The sequence below is a fragment of the Macaca mulatta genome, chromosome 2, assembly GCF_049350105.2.
Source record: "Macaca mulatta isolate MMU2019108-1 chromosome 2, T2T-MMU8v2.0, whole genome shotgun sequence".
Lineage (NCBI taxonomy): Eukaryota > Metazoa > Chordata > Mammalia > Primates > Cercopithecidae > Macaca > Macaca mulatta.
In genome coordinates this window covers 13,853,791-13,877,420 of record NC_133407.1, presented here as the reverse complement: position 1 = coordinate 13,877,420, position 23,630 = coordinate 13,853,791, and the positions used below count along the sequence as shown (strand labels likewise).

The window sequence follows — 23,630 nt, the reverse complement described above, 5'->3', positions numbered from 1 at the left end:
TACTACAAGCAACTATATGCCAATAAATTGGAAAATCTAGAAGAAATGGATAAATTTCTAGACACATACAACCTACCAAGATTAAATCATGAAGAAATTTAAAACCTAAACAGACTAATAACAATTAATGAGTTTGAAATCATAATGAAAAGTCTCACAGGAAAGAAAAGCCTGGGATCTTCTGGCTTTACTGCTGAATTTTACCAAACATTTAAAGGCAGACTAATACCAATCCTACTAAAAATATTCTGAAAGAGAGAGAATGGAATACATCCAAACTCATTGTATAAGGCCAATATTATCCTGATAACAAAACCAGAGGACAAATCCTAAAACAGAAAACTACAGACCAATATCCCTGATAAATATTGATTCAAAAATCCTCAATAAAACACTAGCAAACTGAATTCAACAATACATTACAAATATTATTTGTCATGACCAAGTGGGATTCATCTCACAGATGCAAACATGGTTCAACGTATGCAAATCAATCAGCGTGATACATTATATACATAGAATGAAGGATAAAAAAACCATATGATTTCAGTTAATACTGAAAAAGCACTCAATAAAATTTAATATCCCTTCATAAAAAGAACCTTCCAGAAACTGGGGATAGGAGTAACATAGCTCAACATAATAAAATCCATGTATGACAGACCCACAACTAGTGTTACACTGAATGGGGAAAAACTGAGTCTTTTCTCTAAGATCTGGAACATGATAAAGATACCCAATGTCACCCCTGTTACTCAACATAGTACTGGAAGTCCTAACTAGAGCAGTCAGACAAGAGAAAGATATAAAGGGCATCCAAAATGGACAGGAAAAAGTCAAATTATCCTTATTTGCAGATGATATAATCTTGTATTTATATAAACCTAAACCTCCACAGGAAAACTGTTAAAAACCGATAAGCAAATTTAGCAAAGTTGCAGCATACAAAAGCAACATGCAAAAATCAGTAGTATTTCTATATGCCAACAGTGAACAATGTGAAAATTTAAAAAGTTAACCCATTTACAATAGCCATGCATAAAATTAAATATCTATGAATTAACCAAGTAAGTAAAAGATCTAATGTAAACTAAAACACTGCTGAAAGAAATTGAGGAAGACACCAAAAAATAGAAAAATATTCCATGTCTATGACTTCGAAGAATTAATATTGTTAAACTATCCATACTACCAAAAGCAATCTACAGATTCAGTGCAATCCCTATCAACATTTCAATGACATTCTTCATAGAAATAGAAAAAACAATTCTAAAATTTATATGGAACCACAAAAGACCCAGAATAGCCAAAGTAATCTTAAGTGAAAAGAACAAAACTGGAGGAATCACATTACCTGACTTCAAATTATACTACAGAACTATAGTAACCAAAACAGCATGGTACTTGCATAAAAAAAAAAAATAGACCAATAGAATTGAATAGAAAACCCAGAAACAAATCCACACACCTGCAGTAAACTCATTTTTGACAAAAGTGCCAAGAAAAATAGAAGACCCAAATAAGGAAAAGACTGTCTTTTCAATAAATGGTTCTGGAAAAACTGGGTATGTATATGCAGAAGAATAAAACTAGAATAAAAATAGAAAGACTGCTAGCTCTTGTCATATAGAAAAATCAGATCAAAATTGATTAAAGACTTAAATCCAAGACTTCAAACTATGATACTACTTCAAGAAAGCTTTTGGTAAAATCTCTAGGACATTGAGTTGGGCACAGGTTTCTTGAGAAATACCTTACCAGCACAAACAACCATAACAAAAATGGATAAATGGGATCACATCAAGTTAAAAGGCTTCTGCACAGCATAGAATACAACCAACGAAGTGAAGAGACAACCCACAGGATGGGAACAAATATTTGCAAACTACCCATCTGACAAGGGATTAATAACCAGACTATATAAGTAGCTCAAACAACTCTATAGAAAATAGTCTAGTAATCCAATCAAAAATGGGCAAAAGATTTCAGCAGACATTTCTCAAAAGAAGATATGCAAATGGCAAAGAGGCATATGAAAAATTATTCAATATCATTGATTATCAGATAATAAACTACAATAAGATGGCTGGGCACAGTGACTCACGCCTGTAATCCCAGCACTTTGGGAGGACGAGGTGGGTGGATCACGAGGTCAGGAGATTGAGACCTTCCTGGCTAACATGGTGAAACCCCATCTCTACTAAAAATACAAAGAATTAGCCAGGCATGGTGGTGGACACCTGTAGTCCCAGCTATTTGGGAGGCTGAGGCAGGAGAATGGCGTGAACCCAGGAGGCAGAGCTTGCAATGAGCTGAGATTGCACCACTCCACTGCACTCCAGCCTGGGTTACAGAGCAAGACTCTGTCTCAAAAAAAAAAAAAAACAACCAACCACAATATGATATCATCTTATCCCAGTTAAAATGGTTTACATCCAAAAGACAGACAATAACAAATGCTGCCAAGGATGTGGATGTGGAGAAAAGGGAACCCTTGTACACTGTTGGTGGGAATGTAAATTAATACAATCACTGTGGAGAACAGTTTGGAGGTTCCTCAACAAACTTAAAGTAGAGCTACTCTGTAATGCAGCAATTCCACTGACTGAGTATAGATCCAAAGAAAGGAAATCCATAGATGGAAGTGATATCTATGCTCCTATATTTGTCACAGCACTGTTTACAATAGCTAAGATTTAGTAGCAACCTAAGTGTCCATCAACAGATGAATGGTTAAAGAAAATATGGTACATATACACAATGGAGTACTATTCAACTATAAAAAGGAATGAGATCCTGTCATTTGCAACAACATAGATGGAACTGGAGATCACTATGTTAAGTGAAATAAGCCAACAACAGAAAGACAGACACTGTATGTTCTCACTTATTTGTGGGATCTAAAAATCGGAACATTTAAACTCACGAGTATAGAGTAAAAGGATGGTTACCAGAGTTTGGGAAGAGTAGTGGAGAGCAGAGAGGGGGATGGCTAATAGGTACCAAGAAAATAAGAAGAATGAGTAAGACCCACTATTTTATGGCACAGTAAGATAACAATAGTGAATAGTAACTTAATTGTACATTTTAAAATAACTTAAAAAGTGTAATTGGGCTGTTTATAACTCAAAGGATAAAGGCTTGAGGGGATGGATACCTCATTCCCCATGATGTGCTTATTTCACATCACATGCCTGTATCAAAACATCTCATGTATTCCATAAATATATACACCTACTGTATAGCCACAAAAATTTAAAAAAGAAAAATAAAAATGTGCATTTATACTGTCTTTAAAACTTACATTATTTTCCCCAAATCCCTGCCCTTACTAGATGTTTTCTTGTGACTCAGTGGTCAATAACTGATTACATGGTCACCTTTGTCTATAAGGGAATTTAGACAAGCTGAGGGCAGGTTTAACACTATTGGCTTAGACAAGTCATGATTCGTCATCACTGGGTGCTGGGCACTTTGGTGCCAGCCATACTCTCATTCTCTCAAGTTGTAGTTCTATTAACTGGGAAGAAAAAGGGGATTGTATGTAAGGTAGGTGGAAAACAGTGCCAGACGTATTGCTCCTTAACCCTCTCCTCCCACCCCCAGCACATAAACAGCACATACTGTGTCCTATATAGTCTTAATTTCACCTAAAGAAAATCCATTTTCTAATTGTTTACTGTTCTACTCAGTAAGTGAAACTTACTTCTCTGTAACAAAAAAGCTGTTGCTCAGTTCTTAACCATAGTCAATTACTTCAGTTACATGAATTCATAGCATACCACTGGTTTTCTCCTTCAAACCACAACTCCTGTTTGGAACTGGTATTGAAGTTATTGAGTAAAATTATAAAGAGCATGTAGAACACTTATGAACTGAGTCTACCTTTGCTAAGAGAAGAGGAGATTGCTGGTCCTGGTTGGGATGTTTTACATTAAAGGCAGGCAGAAGGGCAAAGGACTGGGGCTCTTTGGAACACAGTTGCCTTTTCTTTCTTGTGAAAGAACCAAATGTGTGACATTTCCATTCAAATGGAAAAGTGAGAACACAAGGAATGAGACTTCATTAGGCTATGAGAAGTTTTATACCTAAAATGTTGACACAGTACACTGTGTCTCTACATACTGCCATACCAACCCCTTTATTTTAATACCATCAGTGTTTGAACCCCAGGAGTTTGATCCTGCGGGATATTTGATTCCACACTTGCAAATACCAGCAAGGTTTATAGTTAATCAATTTCAATAATGACCCCCAATTGTTTACTTCTCATATCCATGTCCCATGCTGTGTGATTTGCTGCTCTTACCATTAAGAGGTGAAATCTCTTTCCTCACTATTTGAATTTGACTGTGCCTGGTGAGTGACATGGAACAAAAGAATGCAGCAGAAGTGATGGTGTGCCAGTTCCAGGTCTAAGCTTTAGTCTCTTGAGATTCTTGCAAACAACGATGTGGGCAAATCCAGGATGGCCTGCTGGAGGGAGACAACTGAAACATTACCCTCTTCACCCTGACCAATAGCCAGTCAATCATTAGACATGGGAGTGAGGACATCCTAGGCCAGCCACTGACCTGATGACTGCAGATCCATGAGTGAGCTCTGCTCAGATCAGCTAAATGTGGGTCGCACCAAAAGAATGACTCAGCTGACCAACAGATTCATGAGTTAAATATGTCCCTTTTGTTTTAAATCACAAATGTTATAGGGTTTAAACTATCTTGTTATGAAGAATAGTTGAACTACTTGCTCTGAGTAGAAGTCAATGTAAGTCACATTTTCAATAAAAATACAGGTTTGTTGTTATATAACTTAAGGTAAATGTGCTGGCCTAAATTATCTTTCCACTCTACTCAAGAGAAATTACTGTATTTCAAGGTCATTCTGATCAAATCCTCAAAGCCAATAATGTCTCAAAAGTACTTGCAAATATTAATATATTTTTATTTGATTTTATTAGTCATATCAAAAATCACCTTACGAATATTATAATTCTTGACCTATTTTCCTTTTAATTTAAAACTTCTTAGTTTTAAATATATTACATGTTCATTAAGAAAGAAAAATGCAAAACAAAGTGGGAAGAAGAAATTTTTGAAAGAAAGCCTGTAATCCCATCGAGTCACAAAGAATTGTTTGACATTTTAAGCTGACTTAGAGTTTCCCTAAATGGTTTTCCAAATACAGACAGGGTCCAACTGGCCTCCTGCAGATAGAAATATACTCTATATGCAAATGAGAAAACTTCTGAATTTAGTCTAAAATATAGATATCTATCATGTGCGTGCACACACACACTCACAAGTTCACACAATTACCTCCTCACAGAGGTTCCTCATAGACCTTTTTTTTTTTTCTTTTGGGGGAAGAGGGGTGTTTGTAGCAATAAATCAGAATAGAAAGCAGCAGCAGTAAAACGTTTTAGCACCTCCTGCCTGTGATTTCAGTGCCAAATATAATTTTCTAAGTTTTTAATCAAAATTTTGAGGTTTTCGTCACAAGCTGACCCACAAGTCCTAGAATAAAATAATGTCAATAACAATGTTATTTTTTGAGTGCTTAGTATACACTAGGTCACCTGATGTAGTCTCTACATTTGGAATTCTGTTTTTCTCTAAATAACACTCTGAGATAGGTAATGTTATTACCGTTATCTTATAAAGAAAATGAAGCTTCAGAAGGCCGAGACACCTTTGAATGTTTCATCTTAGTAAATATTGGGGCAGGGACTTTACCCATTGCAACTAATTACCAGTCTCCTTCTGTTAGCCATTCTGCTACAGGCCTTCTGGGGCTCCCAAGATTCCAGAGGGGTGTCATTGTTGAACTTTGTGTGGTTCTATTTAACAAAGAATATAGGATTGATGCAGAATATATCTTATCAATCTTAGTAAGAAAATTCTTCTATTCATGTGCCTCATACATTAAACCTGTGTGATCATAACTATAGATATAAAGTTTTATATTCATATAAAACATCATGTTTTTATGCTTCCTTTGGATAACAGTAGGCAGATCTTATTTCTACAGCCTAAGATCCAAAATGCATAGCAGAAATAATACTGGACATGAAGTTGCATGGACCTGGGTTTAATTTTTAATTCCTACCAGTTCAATGAGATTATGGGCATGTGTGTTTGTTTACTTTCATAGATATTAGTCCAACAATAGATGTAACTCTTAGAACCCTGAAGGCGGATTCTCAGATACAGTTTTGTCTCAACCAGAAATCACAAACCAGTTGACTTAAATTTGCAAAATTGCTTGGTTTCAGCGTTTAACTTTGACCCATTTGATGTTAAATAACAAAAAAGAAAATAAAAAGGAAGGTATATAAAAGGAAGGAAGGCAGGAAAGGAGAAAGGAGGGAGAGATCTTGAACATATGTGGAAGCTCTAGAGATTTCACTTAAACATCTGTGTGTCCAGGTTCTCTTGAAAAGCAGAATATCAAACAACACAAGCACACATTCCATTTGAAAAAAACAAAAAACAAAAAACAAAAAAAACAAGCGAGAGCAGTGGCCAGTTCCCTAGTTTGGGCATATGATCATTATTGTGTCACATTCTTCACTGGTTCCTTTGATCTCCCAGGCCCTAAGGCTAAGTAGTAAATGTCAGGCATTGCCAAATGTGTGCTAATGTGTGTATATGTATGTGTCTAATGCCTTTTCTGGTGTTCCAGGCCTCAGGGTTTGAGACATAAATCCTAGCTAAATCCAAAATGAGTAAGAAAAGGGTTATATTACTGTCTTATTGTAAGTACAGTACTCTCCTTTCCTTAGAATTATTATTTACCATTACTTAGAGAGGTAATTGATCTTTTTTTTGCTGCTCCCCCTCAACCCACTCAAATAAAAATTTATTTTAAGGACTGGCCCTTAGTTTTTTGGTTTTTTTTTTGTTTTTTGTTTTTTTTGTTTTTTTTTGAGACGGAGTCTCGCTCTGTCGCCCAGGCTGGAGTGCAGTGGTGCAATCTCGGCTCACTGCAAGCTCCGCCTCCCGGGTTCACGCCATTCTCCTGCCTCAGCCTCCCGAGTAGCTGGGACTACAGGCGCCCGCCACCGCGCCCGGCTAATTTTTTGTATTTTTAGTAGAGACGGGGTTTCACCATGGTCTCGATCTCCTGACCTTGTGATCCGCCCGCCTCGGCCTCCCAAAGTGCTGGGATTACAGGCGTGAGCCACCGCGCCCGGCCTCGCCCTTAGTTTTACAAAAGAAGTACTCTATTGAAGAAGGAATTAGTGAAATCAACTAGAACCTAATAGTAGTAATTAAAGAAATTTTAAAATCCTCTTAAAGTTGCTACAAAGTGTGACCCCCCCCCCCGGCCCCCGACCTTACTCTCAAGTTAAAAGAGTATTAACAGCCTGTCTTCTCTCTGTGGACAGTGGACTTTATCTATACTCCCCAACTCCACATTCCTCAACATTGATTTCAGACCCAGTGAGTTCCTGCATGGCTGCAGGGGCACAAGACTGATAAGTGTAGGTTGCAAGACATGTTTCTCTCAAGATGTAAGAAATGTCCTAATGCTGCCTTTGTTTCTTGCTTCTGTAACTTGCGTACCACCTCACGTAGTTCCTGCCTTAAGATGTTTAAAAGTAGGGAAAGCCCTTAGTTCAGGGCTCAGACTTTCTGGGTGTATATCTGGCTGAGTCAGGGATCACCTTAATTTAATAAACCTTTTTTGGTCTCTCCAGTCTTTGATTGTCCCGTAACATTTCTGCAGGTCTGTCCGGGATTGGAGATGGCCAATTTCCTGTCTCCTTTGCCTGTGGGCTAGAGCCCCAGGACACAGGAGACCTGGGGTCCTTGGTGCCACCAGGAGAGCTTCAGCCTGGAAGGAGAACGTCCCTCCCTCATTCCCGAGCCCTCCCCCGACAGCACAAATGGAACCAGTAGAAAGGGTTGGAGGACAGTCACCGGGGCAGTGTGCAGACATCTGAACGCAGTAAGGTTTGGACCCTAAGGCAAGACCTATCCCGTAAGGATGGAAGGGGAGCCTGGTCACCTCCCAGGGCATGAGGACTAGTCTGACCTGAGGGGGTTGGGACAATGGGAGAGGCACACTGATTTGAATGAAACTCACCCTAACTGACACCAGACGTGGGTGGGGCTCGCGAGTTGGTCAGAAAGTAAAACCATTTCAGGGATGGGAGAGATGTGTGAAAGTGAGTGAAAGAGGTTGTCCTGGGAGAGACCAATGTGGGGTGGGATGTGGGGAGGCACAGATCTCTTAGTGTGTACTGTGTGCCCCAAGGCAAGTGTGGGAAAAATCAGACCTATGACACTGCATATGGTCCACGGGACCAGCTCCACAGCTGCAGTTAGCTGTGACAGGAATTAAGGCATGCTCCTAACTAAGCAGTGTCTGAACCTCCTGTAATAGGACCCAGTCTGGTCTGTCCAGGAGTGAAAGTGCATCTCAAAGGGTGGAATGGGAGGAAAAGCATCAAAGCCTACTTCACTGGAGTGGATGTTGGAAAATTTCAAGAAAGGTTTTAATGGAGATTATGGAGTTAACCCCTCAGAGATTGAGAACTCTCTGTGAAATGGCCGTGTGTTTAGGGTAATAACCAGAGTCAAACAACAGCCTGGGTACCTGGACCTGTTCCCATACATTGACTCCTGGCTGAGTGTCATTCAAACTTGCCCCAGGTGGTTACAATCCTGTTTTGAGACTTACTATAAGACCCTGGTAGCTCGTGCCAGATCTGAGGCAGCAAAAGAACTTAAAGGGATGGTGGAAAGAAAGGAAAAGCTGCAAGGAAAACAGAAAAAACCTATTCTGCAGGCTTCGCCCGAGGAGAGGGAGTTTCCACCTCTGTATGTCCCAATCTGTCCATCTCTAGCAAGGCCAAGGCAAGATGCTACACAAGCGGCCCCTGAGGAATCAAGCTCAGAGGAGAGTGAGCCTCAGGCATCACCCCACAGGGAAGAGTCAGAGCCCCCTACCTATAAAGACTGAAGAAGCACTTCAAGGTGATAAGGCAGGCCATCTCAGATCCAGCCACATCTGAGCCTTGCAGATGTTTCTCCAGGAGACACAAAGACAAATTTATCATGATAAATAGGGTCAAGTACAAGGAGGGCAATGCCTTTTTGTTTACAAGCCTTTCCACACCACTAACCTCCTAAACTGGAAACAGCATACACCCTCCTATGCAGAGAAGCCCCAGGCCCTCATAGACTTATGTGGTCCATCTTTGTGACTCTTAACCCTACCTGACCTGATTGTCAGCAACTACTTTTAACATTGTTCTATACAGAAGAAAGCAGGAGAGTTACTCAGGCAGCCTTAGAGTGGTTAGAAAGCAATGCGCCTGAAGGCACAAATTATGTCAAGTGGTATGCACAGGAGAAATTCCCAGAAGCAGATTCAAATTGGGATCCAAACCAGGCAGAATTGCAAAACCTGCAGAGGTATTGGGAGGCACTCCTTAGTGGAATAAAGGCTGGAGGGAAAAAGGCAATGAATATAGGAAAGGTTTCAGAGGTATGCCATTCACTGATGAGAGTCCCAGTGAATTTTATGAAAGACTCTGAAGCATTCCAGTTTTGTACACCATCTGATCTGGAGGCTGTAGGGAATCAATGCATGGTTAATGTGGCATTTGTGGGCCAGGCATTAGGTGACATTAGACGGAAGCTTCAGAAGTTGGAAGGTTTTGAGGGTATGAATATTACCCAGCTCATTCAAGTGCTACTAAGGTGTTTGTTAATCGAGAGGAGGCAACCAAGAAAGAGGTAAAGTGCAAAGCCAAGGAAAAGGCTGATTTATTGGCTGCTGCTCTGGTTGAAAGAGAGACTGGTTTTGTGAGAGGATGTGGACATGGTCTTGGACGTGGTCGCAGGAGAGGACAAGCTAGGCCAGGGTTTGAAGGTTGGCCTAGGCTTGAGAGGGATCAGTGTGTGAGATGCAAACAGAAAGGGCACTGGAAGGATGAATATCCAGAAAGAGAAAAGGAAGAAAGCAGCAGCCAGGGACCTGATGCCCAGCCAAGGCCTGCAGCCTCTGGCCATTGTTCTAAAGCTGGATACTAATCTGGTCGGCTTAGCAGGAGTTGAGGAATATAAGGACTGAGACAGACCGGGCTCCATTTCTCTAAACCTCCAGGAGCCCCTGGTCTCTATGAACGTGGGAGGCCAACAGATGGACTTTATGGTAGATACAGGTGCTGAACCCTCGGTGGTAACACGGCCTGTTGGGCCACTATTTAAAAACTCTGCTACTATCATTGGGGCAACCAGAGTATCAGAGAAAAGGCCTTTCTGTCAATCCAGAAAGTGTGTCATTGAAGGACAAGAAGTTCAACATGAATTTTTATATTTGCAAAATTGTCCAGTGTCCTTGTTAGGAAGAGACTTGCTCCAGAAATTATAAGGACAAATCTTTACACCAGAAGGGGACATGACTCTAAACCTAGGTCAAAGAAAAGCCATGATAATGACCCTTACTGTCCCAACAACTGAGGACTGGAGACTCTATGAGAGACGCAACATTTGTAAAGATGCATTTTACCAGTGGGAAAATGAGGCAATGTATGAGGAATTATTTCTCAAGCTGCCAGGGGTCTGGGCGGAAGACAATCCCCTGGGGCTAGCCATAAATCAGGCACCTGTAGTGGTGGAGCTGCTGCGGGGCACTTACCCAGTGCGAATCCGTCAGTATCACATGCCAGTAGAAGCCACCCTTGGGATTATAAAGCATATAGACTGGCTCCTTAAATTTGGAATAATAGAAAGATGTGCCGCTTCTTGGAACACTACATTGCTACTGGTGTTAAAGCCCTCTGGAGATTACCAGCCGGTACAGGATTTGCAGGCAGTAAATAAGGTTGCTGATATATTATATGCCATTGTGCCCAACCCATATACAATGCTTGGGCAAATTCCTGCTGATGCTGCTGGGTTTACATGCTTAGACATAAAGGATGCATTTTTCTGCATCCCACTAGCTCCTGAAAGCCAGGGCATCTTTGCCTTTGAGTGGGGCTCATCACAGTATACTTGGACCAGGCTCCTCCAAGGATTTAAAAACTCCCCAACCATTTTTTGAGGAACCACTAGCCTCAGATCTGAAGGCTTTTGTGCCACCAAGTGACCACTGTGTCCTGTTGTAGTACATGGATGATTGATTGTTGGCTGCACCCACAAAAGAAGAGTGATTTCAAGGCACAGAAAACCTCCTTCATGCTCAGTGGGAGGCTGGCTATAAGGTGTCTAAGGAAAAGGCACAAAGAGCAAGGTATCTTGGCTTTAACATCTTTCAAGGGCAGTGTGAGCTTGAACGTGAGCAAAAAGAGACTCTGTGGCAGTCTGTGACCTGACACTACACGACAAGTGTGGGAGTGTTTAGGGGCAGTTGGTTTCTGTTGCATTTGGATTCCAAATTACTCACTCTTGGCAAAACCATTGTATGAGGCTACCAAAGTGGGGGAAAAGGAACCCCTCCAGGGGAGGAAAGAGCAGGACATGGCCTTCAAAGAAATCAGGAAGGCTTTGATCCAGACCCCGGCATTAGGACTGCCAGACATGACGAAGCCTTTTTACCTGTAAGTCCATGGAAGAAAAGGAATAGCTACAGGAGTCTTGGTGCAAACACTAGCGTCATGGTATCAGCCTGTGGCATATTTGTCCAAGCGACTAGACTTAGTGGCTACGAGATGGCCACCCTGTTTCAAGGCATTGGCAGCCACTGCCCTGTTAGTGGAAGATGCTAACAAGCTCACATTTAAACAAAGGTTAATAATTCGGGTGCCCCACGCGGTTGTCACCCTGATGGAGCAGAGGGGGCATGGCTGGCTTTCCAACATTAGGATGTTAAGATATCAAGGGCTTTTGTGTGAAAACCTGTATATAACCTTGGAGACTCTGAATACTCTAAATCCAGGCACACTGCTGCCAATAGAATGGGTGGAGCATGGGAAGCCCCCATTGTGTGGCCCAGGGTATCACTATTGTGTGGAAACAGTGGATGAAGCCGAAAAGACTTGAAGAACCAGCCCTTAAAGGACCCAGATGTTGAATACTTTACTGATGGAAGCAGCTTCATATCTGAAGGAAGACCGGCTGGATATGCAGTGGTAACAGTGAATTCAGTAGCCGGGAACCTTGGCCCAAAGAGCTGAGCTAATAGCCCTCAATAGAGCATTGCTCTTGGCCAAAGGAAAGTCAGTACACATCTATACTGACTCAAGGTATGCTTTTGCCACTCTGCATGCCCATGGAGCTATCTATAAGGAAAGAGGATTATTAACAACTGAAGGAAAGGAAGTCAAAAATAAAAAGAAAATAGAGCAGCTCTTAGAAGCTATATGGGCTCCAAAAGAAGTATTTTTTTGATGCCATTGCAAAGGGCATCAAACAGGAGGAGGTAATGACGCTAGAGGAAAGAGAAAGGTGGACAGAGAAGCCAAAAGAGCTGCAATGACTGATGTAACTAAGAAGGAAGAGGAAACCCTTACCATGCCCTTACTGGAGTTTCCCCTTACAGAACCCCCTAACTACTCCTCTAATGAAAAGGCTTGGTTTGAGCAGGAGAGTGGAAGTTACCAGAAAGGAGGTTTAGTGGAAGTTCTCAGATGGGAGGCTTGCCATCCAAGAAGCAATAGCTCCCCAGTTCATAAAGCTATGTCATCAAGAAATGCATGTGGGAAAAACTGCATGAGAAACTTGTGTAAGACGGCATTTCTATGTGTTGTGCCTAACTGCCATCCCTCGAACCGTTTGTGATCAATGTTTAACTTGTGCCCAGAACAATCCACAGCAGGGGCCAACATGGCCCCCAGGGATTCAAGAAACTGGAGCTACACCCTGTGAAAACCTGCTTGTGGACTTTACCTAGCTGCCTCGAGCCGGAGGCTTCCGGTACATGCTCGGTACAGAGAAAGGTCGGGAAGTAATCGGAATCTTATTAATGGACATTATTCCTAGATTTGGACTGCCTCTAACTTTAGGAGCAGACAATGGCCCAGCATTTGTGGCAAAAATAATACAACAGCTAACGCAGATGTAAAAAATCAAATGGAAACCACAAACAGCTTTTCGCCCGCAGAGTTCTGGAAAAGTTGAAAGAATGAACCGGACACTCAAACCGCTGTTAAAGAAGTTTTGTCAAGAAACTCATCTAAGGTGGGATCAGGTGCTGACCATGGTCCTTCTCCGAGTTAGGTGCACCCCTACTAAATTAACTGGGCATTCACCCTATGAGATAATGTTCAGCCGACCACCCCCGATCATAACTCAGATGAAAGGGGACTTAAAAGAAATTGGAGAATTAACCTTAATAAGGCAAATACAAGCCTTAGGTGAGGCTATGCAGGAAATACAAGGGTGGGTAAGAGAAAGAATACCTGTTAGCCTCACAGATGCTTCCAACCTGGAGCATCTCACTTCCAACCTGGAGACTCTATCTGGGTCAAATGATGGAACCCAACCACTTTAGGGCCTTTATGGGATGGTCCCCATATTGTGATCTTGTCTACCCCCACTGCTGTTAAAGTTTCAGATATCACACCTTAGGTTCATCATAGCTGGCTGAAACCAGCAGCAGCCACCACCCAGGACCAGCAGACCAGTCAACAAAACGCAGACCACCTGACACGGCTGATCCTGCAGTGAAACCAAGCCAGTGCTGACAAGGACAACTGCCCTGCTCTGACCACTCTAGAGGCTGGTCAGTCCATGCATGGCTGAAGCTTGAGGAAACATCGAGCCCTGCTCTGGTCACACAACTGGAAGCTGACTTGTCTATGCACAGCCGAAGCCTGAGGAAGTCAATGATAGATAAGTAAATGTGGATTAAATTTACAAACATAGTTATATTCTTACTTGTACTGATTATTTTGCTGTCATGTTATCTTTGCAAATGCTGCCAAGCTTGTTATCCAGAAGGGTTCCCATGCATAGTATAAGTTTAATCATATTAGTAATACTGAAGCCACTGACACTTTCACCTATGGTCATAAAAGGGGACCAGGATGCCTGTCATCACTGTATGATGGAAGCCTGGTCTGGAAAAGGTGTGACTAAAACTCTGTTATACCAGACCTACTATGAGTGTACAGGGACTCATACAGGAACTTGTGTCTATAACCAGACTAGTTACTTGGTCTGTGATCCTGGAAACGGGAAGCCCCAAGTGTGTTATAACCCAGAGTTCTTGCCCTATGACTTCTGGTTTGAAGTCCAAATTGGTGAACCCCTAATGTCATCATATACAAACCCCACAGAAACCGGGGGGTTTGTTCATTGTAAACAAAATGAACATATTCCCTTACTCACATAAAGGACCTGTCTCCATATATTTTGATGCCTGCCAAGCTGTACATCTCAGTAAACTAAATAATATTGGGACCATCTGTAAAAATCTAGGACAAGAAACAGTCAGCATCAGAGCCGCCAAGGACAGGCATACCACCACCCGAACAATGGCTCTGCAGAAGTACCAACCGGTATCCCAAGATGAGTATGTACCCACTCAAGAAGAAATAGCTATCTGTGGTGCTCTTTACTAATTTGCATTTGTGTTGAGCACCAAAAGGGGGAAGTGAAGAAAGTATTAATGAAATCAACTATAACCTAATAGTAGTAGTAATAGAAATTTTAAAATCCTCTTAAAGTTGCTGCAAAGTGTGACCACCCCCCCGCCCCCAACTGCCTTACTCTCAAGTTAAAAGAGAGTATTAACAGCCCGTCTTCTCTCTGTGGACAGTGGACCTTATCTATACTCCCCAACTCCACAATCCTCAATGTTTATTACAGGCCCAGCGAGTTCCTGCACAGCTGCAAGTCACAAGACAGATTTTTAGGTTGCAAGACATGTTTCTCTCAAGATGTAAGAAATGTTGTAATGCTGCCTTTGTTTCTTGCTTCTGTATCTTGCTTCTTGCCTCACATGGTTCCCGCCTTAAGATATTTAAAAGTAGGAAAAGCACTTTGTTTGGGGCTCAGACTTTCTGGATGTATGTCCGGCTGTCAGTGATCAGCTTAATTTAATGAACTCTCCTGAACGTTTTTTGGTCTCTCCGGTCTTTGATTGTCCCACAACACTGTATTCTAATAAAAATCCTCATTTAAATTATAATTTTATAGTTGGGTGTGGTGGCATGTGCCTGCAGTCTCAGCTATTTGGGAGGCTGAGGCAAGAGGATCCCTTGAGCTCAGGATTTCAAGGCCAGTCTGGACAATATACTGAGAGCCAATCTAAAAAAATTGTTATACTTTTCTCTAATTTGATTCAATCTATATTACAAACCCACACTTTTTAGGGCACAAGGAATACCATATTTTAGTTGAACCCATTGAGCTGAGTTAGATGCAATAGGTCAAATATGTTAATGTTCATGCCTTCAAAATTAAAATTCTTTCTACTTCCCTCCTCCAAAATGTGGTATTGGGGTCTATAGATGAGGTGGGTGAAATTAAAGTATCTTCACTTTTTATTCTAGGTGTTCTGATCTCATCAGTGGTGTTTCTGATCTTTCTAGTCTTGCAGGTATTGGTCCCCATTATATGCTCACACAGCTTAAGTTTCCAGACAGTGGTATGCTACGGCCAACTTGTACTAGCTTATGAAAGTCAATTGTGTACATCTTGTCCCAACTCTATCTTTGTTATTTTGGCTTGTCACTTGGTGGCTTTAAAGGGCCATGCTTGGAGTATTTATAATCTGGAAATTGGCAAATGCTACAAATATGAGCTGTTTCTCTTGAAGAGTTGATTGTTAAATATTTACAAACATACCACTCCCTCCAGATAAAGTGGAATTCACGTTGTGTATTGTCCTCTTCCATTTCGACTGTGGGCTTGGTTAGATAACTTGCTTTGACCAGTTTGACGTTAGCAAGTATGTCAGCAGATTTTTGTTAAGCCTTTCACAATGGTGATAGTCATCTTCTACCATGCTATGAGGAAGCCAAAATCACATGAAGAAGCCATATGGAAGAGAACTGAGAAACATAGTTGAGAGCTAGAATGAGGCCTCAGACATAAGACCTAAATTTAGCAATCCCAGCTAGCAGCTGTCTGTGTACCACCTCAGCAGAGGTCCCAAGCACTGTGGAATAGAGAGGAGATGCCCCATTTTACCCTTCCTGAATTCCTAACACACAACATTGTGAGAAAATAAGCTGGTAAGTTTTGGTGTGGTTTCTCACACAGCAATAAAACCCTTGAATGAACATGTTTTTCCAGTTTTTCAGCTTTCTCAAAGTCTCATGGCTCTCCATAGCTGACTCAATTTTACCTCATATTTTGCTCATATTACATATGTGTCTGAGAATCCTCCATCATTTCCATTTGGTAAATGTCTTAGGCAGTTGTGCCATTTCTCTTCCTCTGGATTACCAGCACTCAATTCTTTGGTCAGCCCATGCTCAACAGAACCAAAACACCTCAGAGAAACTAGCCTCTGGTCTTCTAAGAGCAGGCCACTCTTAATTGCAGGTATCTTTGATTGCTATACCCAGGTTGATGTGAGGACAGACTATAAGGCAATATCTTTCTAGCATCCTCAGAGTGATTTGGATATAAAATTTCCTGCCTAAGATAACTCCCTTAACTTTAAGATATCATTTAATTTCTGGGCTAAGGTTTAAAAATAACCATTTAATGACAACATGTTTGAGAAAAGTCTAAGAAACCTATTCCTTTTCAAAAGAAAATGATTTTATCACAGTATAGTCACATACTTTTAAAAAGCTAACTGAGGCTGATAATCTAAATTACTATGCCAGTTATACTGAGAAGTGTAGTCTACAGTAACTTGCATTTGACATGGAGTTGGTCTTCTGCTGACTTGATGAATAACTTAGCAGCCAAACAGGTGGCTCTATTACCTTACTTTGATGCTAAGAATGCAATTTTAATCAGTTTTTAATTAGTTCCATGGATAAAATCAGTTTGGACATGAGTTTGACAGTGCTATTTTAAATCTAACATTATGAATTAGAAATATTAGACATGATTTCTATAATGTGAGATTTTAATGTAATCTTACTTTTCCCATTCTTTGGGTTCATGATTTTAAAGTATACTAAAAAAACTTGGAGAATCTTAGAAATATTAAACACTGTTTTTTGTTGTTGTTGTTGTTCGTACTATTTTAGCCTTGTTGATGGGAGGCTAATGATACCTCACTGTAGTTTTAATTTGCTTTATCTTGATGAGTAATAAAGTTCAGCACATTTTCACACGCTTACTGACCATTTGGATATCCTCCTTTGTAAAGTTTCTATTCAAACCTTTTGTTTATATTTTTTTATATTTAATTACCTATTTGGACTGACTTATAACATTTTTTATATATTTTAGGTAAGAGCCCTTTGTCAGATAGATGTACTGCAATTATGTTATCTATGTGGCTTACCTTTTTCCTCTCTTAATGGTATCTATTGAAAATTGAACTATATTAATTTTAACAAAATCCAGTGTATCAGTTTTTATGATTTGCACATCTTTTTTCTGTTTCAAACATCTTTGCTTATTCCAAAGACATAACGATATTCTCCTATGCTTTCTCCTAAAATTATTTATCTTTCACATTAAATTTGCAACCCATCTGTAATAGCTTTTTTTTTTTTTTTTTTTTTTTAATGGTTTGAGGTGGGGAACCAAGATTTATTTTTTTATTCAACAAGGATATTCAGTTCATCTAGTACCATATTGGAAAGGCCACACTTATGCCACTGCTCTGCAGTATTCCCTTTGTCATAAGTCAATTGACAGAGGGCCATGTAAGTGTGTTTCTCTACACTCTATTCTGTTTCAGAGTCCTTTTGTATCTCCTTATGCCAATATCACTGTCATAATTGCTATAACTATATAATGAGCCTTGATATCTTGTAGTGTGCTTAATTATTTTTGACATATATATATTTTCTTTTTATTTTATTTTTAAATTGACATGTAACTATACATATTGAAGGAGTACAGTGTAATATTTTGATACATGTATTCATTGCCTAATATCAAGTCAGCTAAGGAGAGGAGGGGGAAGAGGAAGAGGGAGGGGGAAGAGGGAGGGGGAAGAGGGAGGGGGAAGAGGAAGAGGGAGGGGGAAGAGGAAGAGGGAGGAGGAAGAGGGAGGGGGAAGAGGGAGGGGGAAGAGGATAGTCAATGGGTATAAAGTTACAATTAGGAGAAATAAGTTCTAGTGTTCTTTTAGAACTGCTCTTGCTGGTCTATGGATTGCATTTTGGGTTGTGAAAGTCTTCTTTTTTTGAATTTACGGATTATATTTATTTATTTATATTATTTATTTTTATTTCCATAGGTTTTTGGGGAAAGGATGGTATTTGGTTACATGAGTAAGTTCGTTAGTGGTGTTTTGTGAGATTTTAGTGCACCCATCACCCAAGGAGTATACACTGAACCCAATTTGACTGAAAGGCTTCTTAAAATGGCATAAGGACCCATTAGGTAGGTCCTAATTCAGTGTGACTTGTATCTTTATGAGGAGATTAAGATACAGATACAGCGAGGGAAGACCATGTAAAGACACAGAGAGAAGATAAACATCTACAAGCCTCAGATGCTTCAGAAGAAATCAGCCCTGCAGACACCCTTGATCTCCAGAACTGTAATACATTTCTGTTGTTAAAGCTGACCAGTCTGTGGTACTTGTTACAGCTCTAACAAGGTAATACATTACAACTATTGTTACTTTCTTATTCAATAATTTCAAAAATGCATTTTTCAATAGGTACTTGCGTCTCACTGTGTCACATTGGGAATATATATACATATTCCCTATGTATGTGTATATATACATAATGATTTTTAGTTTTTTAATATGTTGGCTTTATATTTTGGTCACTGTAGCTTTGGATTACTATTATTATTATTTTTTTTTGAGACGGAGTCTCGCTCTGTCGCCCAGGCTGGAGTGCAGTGGCCGGATCTCAGCTCACTGCAAGCTCCACCTCCTGGGTTTACGCCATTCTCCTGCCTCAGCCTCCCGAGTACTTGGGATTACAGGCGCCCGCCACCTCGCCTGGCTAGTTTTTTGTATTTTTTAGTAGAGACGGGATTTCACCGTGTTAGCCACGCTGGTCTCGATCTCCTGACCTCGTGATCCGCCCGTCTCGGCCTCCCAAAGTGCTAGGATTACAGGCTTGAGCCACCGTGCCCGGCCCTGGATTATTTTATCATTTTATTTTATTAATTCACCTTTATTCAGAGTGTCAATCTTAAGTTTTCAATGAGATTTTAATATACCTATTGATAAAAGAAGAAATGGGTATAATTAGGGTGAACGAAAACCAGTCGTTTGGACAAAAGATGTAGAGTAGACAAAAGACATGAGTATCCAAGGTCATGAATACTGTAATAGCAGAGAACAGAAGCAGTCTCTCAGGTGACACTGAGCAGGAACCAAACAACAAACTCAAACTTTGATGTTCATATGTGTCACTTGGGGATTTTGTTTACATGTAGATTCCGAATCAGTAGCTCTGGAGTGGTGCCTGTGAATCCGGGTGACATGGCTGCTGGTGATCTATGGATTGCATTTTGAGTTCCAAAGGGCAAGATTCTCTGTTTCTTCACACTTTTATCTACTTCCTAGCATTCTCTGCTGCAGACCTGTTTCTGCCACCTGGCTCACACTCACAAATTCACTTATTTACATCTCACTGATGTACTTGCAGCTACTCTACGTTTTGACCTCATCTTATTTGCTTAAGTTATATTTGAAAGACTTTTATCTTTCCTGACCCAAGTGAAACTACTTTGTCAACCTGAGTGGGTTTAATAGCATTTCCTGGTGCTTTCCCCAGCACCATTCTATGTTGCCAGTCCTCTTCAATGAAACCAGAAATCATTTTCTGTTTATTTCCAATATAATTGGGCTGCACTTAATGAAAACTTGACATATAATTCTACAATTTTAAAAAAGGTTACTTTAAAAGAGGTGGATATATGTATATTATGATGAATTTAGAGGAAAATGTCAAAGTATTGAAAAATGAATAATGTTTGCTATTCTAGTAGAAATACTAGAATATCTAATTCTATTAAAGAATTACCTTAACAGTGAGAGTCCTATCTTTCATGTTGTAATTATTATATAAGAAGATATTCCTAACGTTTCAGTTATTAAAATTTGCTTACAAATTTATTGAGTTAATATGCCATTAAGCAAACAAATACAGGTTCTTATTGATATGCATCAACTCTTGACATTTGTGTTATCTCAATAACGAATAAAAGCGGAAATAACTGACATTTTAACTCACTAGTTATAGTAAACTGATATTTTAACTCATATATGTATATTTATATATATTTAAATCATATCTATCTATATATATAACTCATATGATTTTAATTATAATAACTATATTTTGAAGTATTAACCCCAATATCATCATCTTGGGGGAGGCTTTGAGAGGTAATTAGGTTTAGATAAAATCATGATGGTGGGGCCCCCTTGATGGGATTAGTTTTCTTATAAGAAGAAAAATTCTCTCTCTCTCCCTTCTTCCCTCTCTCTGCCATGTGACAATACAGTGAGAAGGCAGCAGTTTTCAAGCGAAGAAGAGGACCCTTATCAAGAACCAAATCTGGTGCCACCTCGATGTTGAAATTCCAGTGTCCCAATCTGTGAGAAATAAATGCCTTTTGTTTAAGTTGCGGACTCTATGGTATTTTGTTGTAGCAGTTTTAGCTAACACAGAAATTGGTACCATGATTGGGGTGCTTATTTAACAAATACCTAAAAATGTGGAAGCAGCTTTGGAACTAGGTAATGGGTAGAGCTTGGAATAGTTTTGAGGTGCATTATAGAAACGTACACAATAAGGACAATTATGATGAGAGCTCAGAAAAGAGAGGAGTTGTAGAGAAAATTTACATCTTATATATAAGTAGTCACAGGAAGAATGATGATAGAAATGTAGACAATAAAGCCCATTCTAGTGATATCTTATACAGGTGTGAGGAACATGCTATTAGACAATGAAGAAGAGGCAACCCTTTTCATAAAATGGCAAGGAACTTGGCTGAATGGTATTCATGTTCTAAAGTTTTGAGAGAGATAGAACTTGCAAGCGATGCAATTGGATATTTAGCTGAGGACATTTCTAACCAAAGTATTGAAGGAGTGACTTGATTCCTCATGATTGTTTATAATCAAATGTGAGAAGTGAAAAATAAATTGAACAAGGAATTGTCAAAAAATATTTGTAAAATTCTGAGCATGTCCACATCATAAAAGTTGAGAAAGCATGTTTGGAAGATAACTTCAAGTGTGTGACTGACCAACTCTTTGATAAGAAAATTTGTGTGGGTATGAACTATAAACCTAATCAGCCATCTCAACAGAAACCAGAAAGGGACACTTCGCAAGAATTGGACCATGCCTGCACAGTGATAATGAACCCGCAGCCTCCATAACTGTGAGAAATAACTTTCTGTTATTTAAGCCACCCAGTGTATGGAATTATGTTATGGTAGCCTGAGCTGACTAAAATAATCTGTATGCCTTTTTTGTTATTGTTAGCTAATTCTGGCTTTTCTAATGGGAAAGAAAAAATGCTGCCATGGCATTTCTTAGGACTATGCATACATTTCTAATCAGGTTCTTTGCTTGAATTAAAGAATTTCCAAACAAATTACAAGACTTTCAATTCTATCAGTGAGGACATTTTGGCTTTTTCATCCTTCATAATATTTACTATACAAAGTTTTGCATTTATGTGGTTACTCTAGGGACCATGAGATAGTTAAGGCCTTGAGAATCTCATAAATTTACAGTAATGGTAGGGGATTTTCAGTAATTCTTCTTTCCCTATTTTCAAAAAGAATTCTGTTCCCTCGATATGGGGATTAAGGTTGCTTTTTCCAGCCTTCTTCTGAAATATACACATTGAACTCAGCATAATATTTGCTTCTAATTGGCATCATTTAATGTTGTGTGCCACAGGCCCCTCCTATTCTTACTGTATATTAATTTTAGTTATACAGAAGGGGGCTCTGTGAATCTTGACTTCCTACCAGTACAATCAAATGTGAGCCATGGTAATGGAAAGCAAATGTTACCTTCAGAATTCTGGTAAGGAAGGTATTACAACTTATTTAAAAAGTAAGTTATGTTTTAGTTTAAGGATGACAAACGTCTTTAGTGGTTACAGGGTCTGAAATGAGCACCCAGTTAGTATTCTGCTCTTTGCTTGTCCATGCACAATGCAATTTCAAAATTTCATTTTTTAACAGCTCCATTGTTATTGATTAAATCATGCCTCTACCCTTCATATGTTGAAGCCCTAACCCTCAATGTGACTGTATTTGAATTTAGAGCCTTTAATGAGACAATTAAGTTTACATTAGGCCATAAGGTAGGGTCTAGTCTGATAGTACTGGTGTCCTTCAAGAAGAGAAATAGATACCAGTGATCTCTTTCCTTTTGTGCATGCACAGAGGAAAAGCCAAATGAGAAAACAGAGAAGGTGGCTGTCTATAGGCAAGAAAGAGAGGCTTCACCAAAACCCAACTGGACAGCATTCTCATTCTGATCTTGGACATCTAGCATCTAAAACTGTGAGAAATACATTTCTGTTGTGTAAACCTCCCGGTCTGTTTTGTTATGACAGCCCTAACAGATGAATATGCCTATTTTCCACATTTTATTAATTTTAGAACGACTCTTCTTTCTTTTGAAAGCAACTGTTGTGGAAAGTTGAGTGTAGAAGCAAGTGGAGATGGAAAGAAAATGACTGAGAAAATAAGCTTGTTCTTCAACTCCGGCTTGTATTTACTACACAATAAGCTAGAGTATTTACTATACAACAAGATACCTACAGACTCTGCTGTGGTTGCACAAAAGTCAGATTGTAAGGTTTTCTCTTGGGCTGAAATATTACTTATCCTTCTGCCCTACCATGTATAGGGAGCTAACTATAATTTATAGTCAGAATGTATGCAGTATAGTCAGCTTATATACATTATACATATATGAATGTTCATATTGTTTATTAACATATTTAACTATTTTCACATTGGAATAATTTTTGACATATTTGCTAATGTATCTCTCCACTCCAAGACACACACAGACACTACAGACACAGACCACAAACACATTCACATATACTTAAAACCCTTTTAGGACCAGAATTTTGTTCTTTCTTTCCTTTCTTTCTTTCCCTCCCTTCCCTCCGTCCTTCCTTCCTTCCTTCCACCTTGCCTTTCCCTTCCTTTCTTTCTTTCCTTTCTTAAGACAGAGTTTCACTCTTGTTGCCCAGGCTCGAGTACAATGGTGCGATCTCGGCTCATCGCAACCTCCGCTTCCGGGGTTCAAGTGATTCTCCTGCCTCAGTCTCTCTAGTAGCTGGGATTACAGGCATGCACCACCACACCCGGTTAATTTTGTATTTTTAGTAGACATGGGGTTTCTCCATGTTGGTCAGGCTGGTCTTGAACTTCCAACCTCAGGTGATCCACCCGCCTCGACCTCCCAAAGTGCTGGGATTACAGGAGTGAGCCACCTTGCCTAGCCCGAGGAGCTTTCTAATACATAGTTGAATAACAAAATGAATAAATAAATCATACTCCAATTAAATCTGCTGGAGCGATTTCAAAGCATGTGACCTGCGTGAAACAGGTCTAACAATGCAACAGGGTACG

At 39.8% G+C, this 23,630-nt stretch overlaps 1 long non-coding RNA gene across 1 annotated transcript in view; it reads left to right on the top strand.

Moving 5' to 3' along the window:
- LOC114676215 (uncharacterized) overlaps window positions 1–18,511 on the top strand; it is a 211,520-nt gene extending 193,009 nt beyond the window's left edge. The window contains exon 3 of the long non-coding RNA XR_003727063.2: window positions 18,463–18,511. This is a non-coding gene — a long non-coding RNA (uncharacterized LOC114676215). The remainder of the gene's footprint in view (window positions 1–18,462) is intronic.
- The last annotated feature ends 5,119 nt before the right edge of the window (window positions 18,512–23,630 follow it).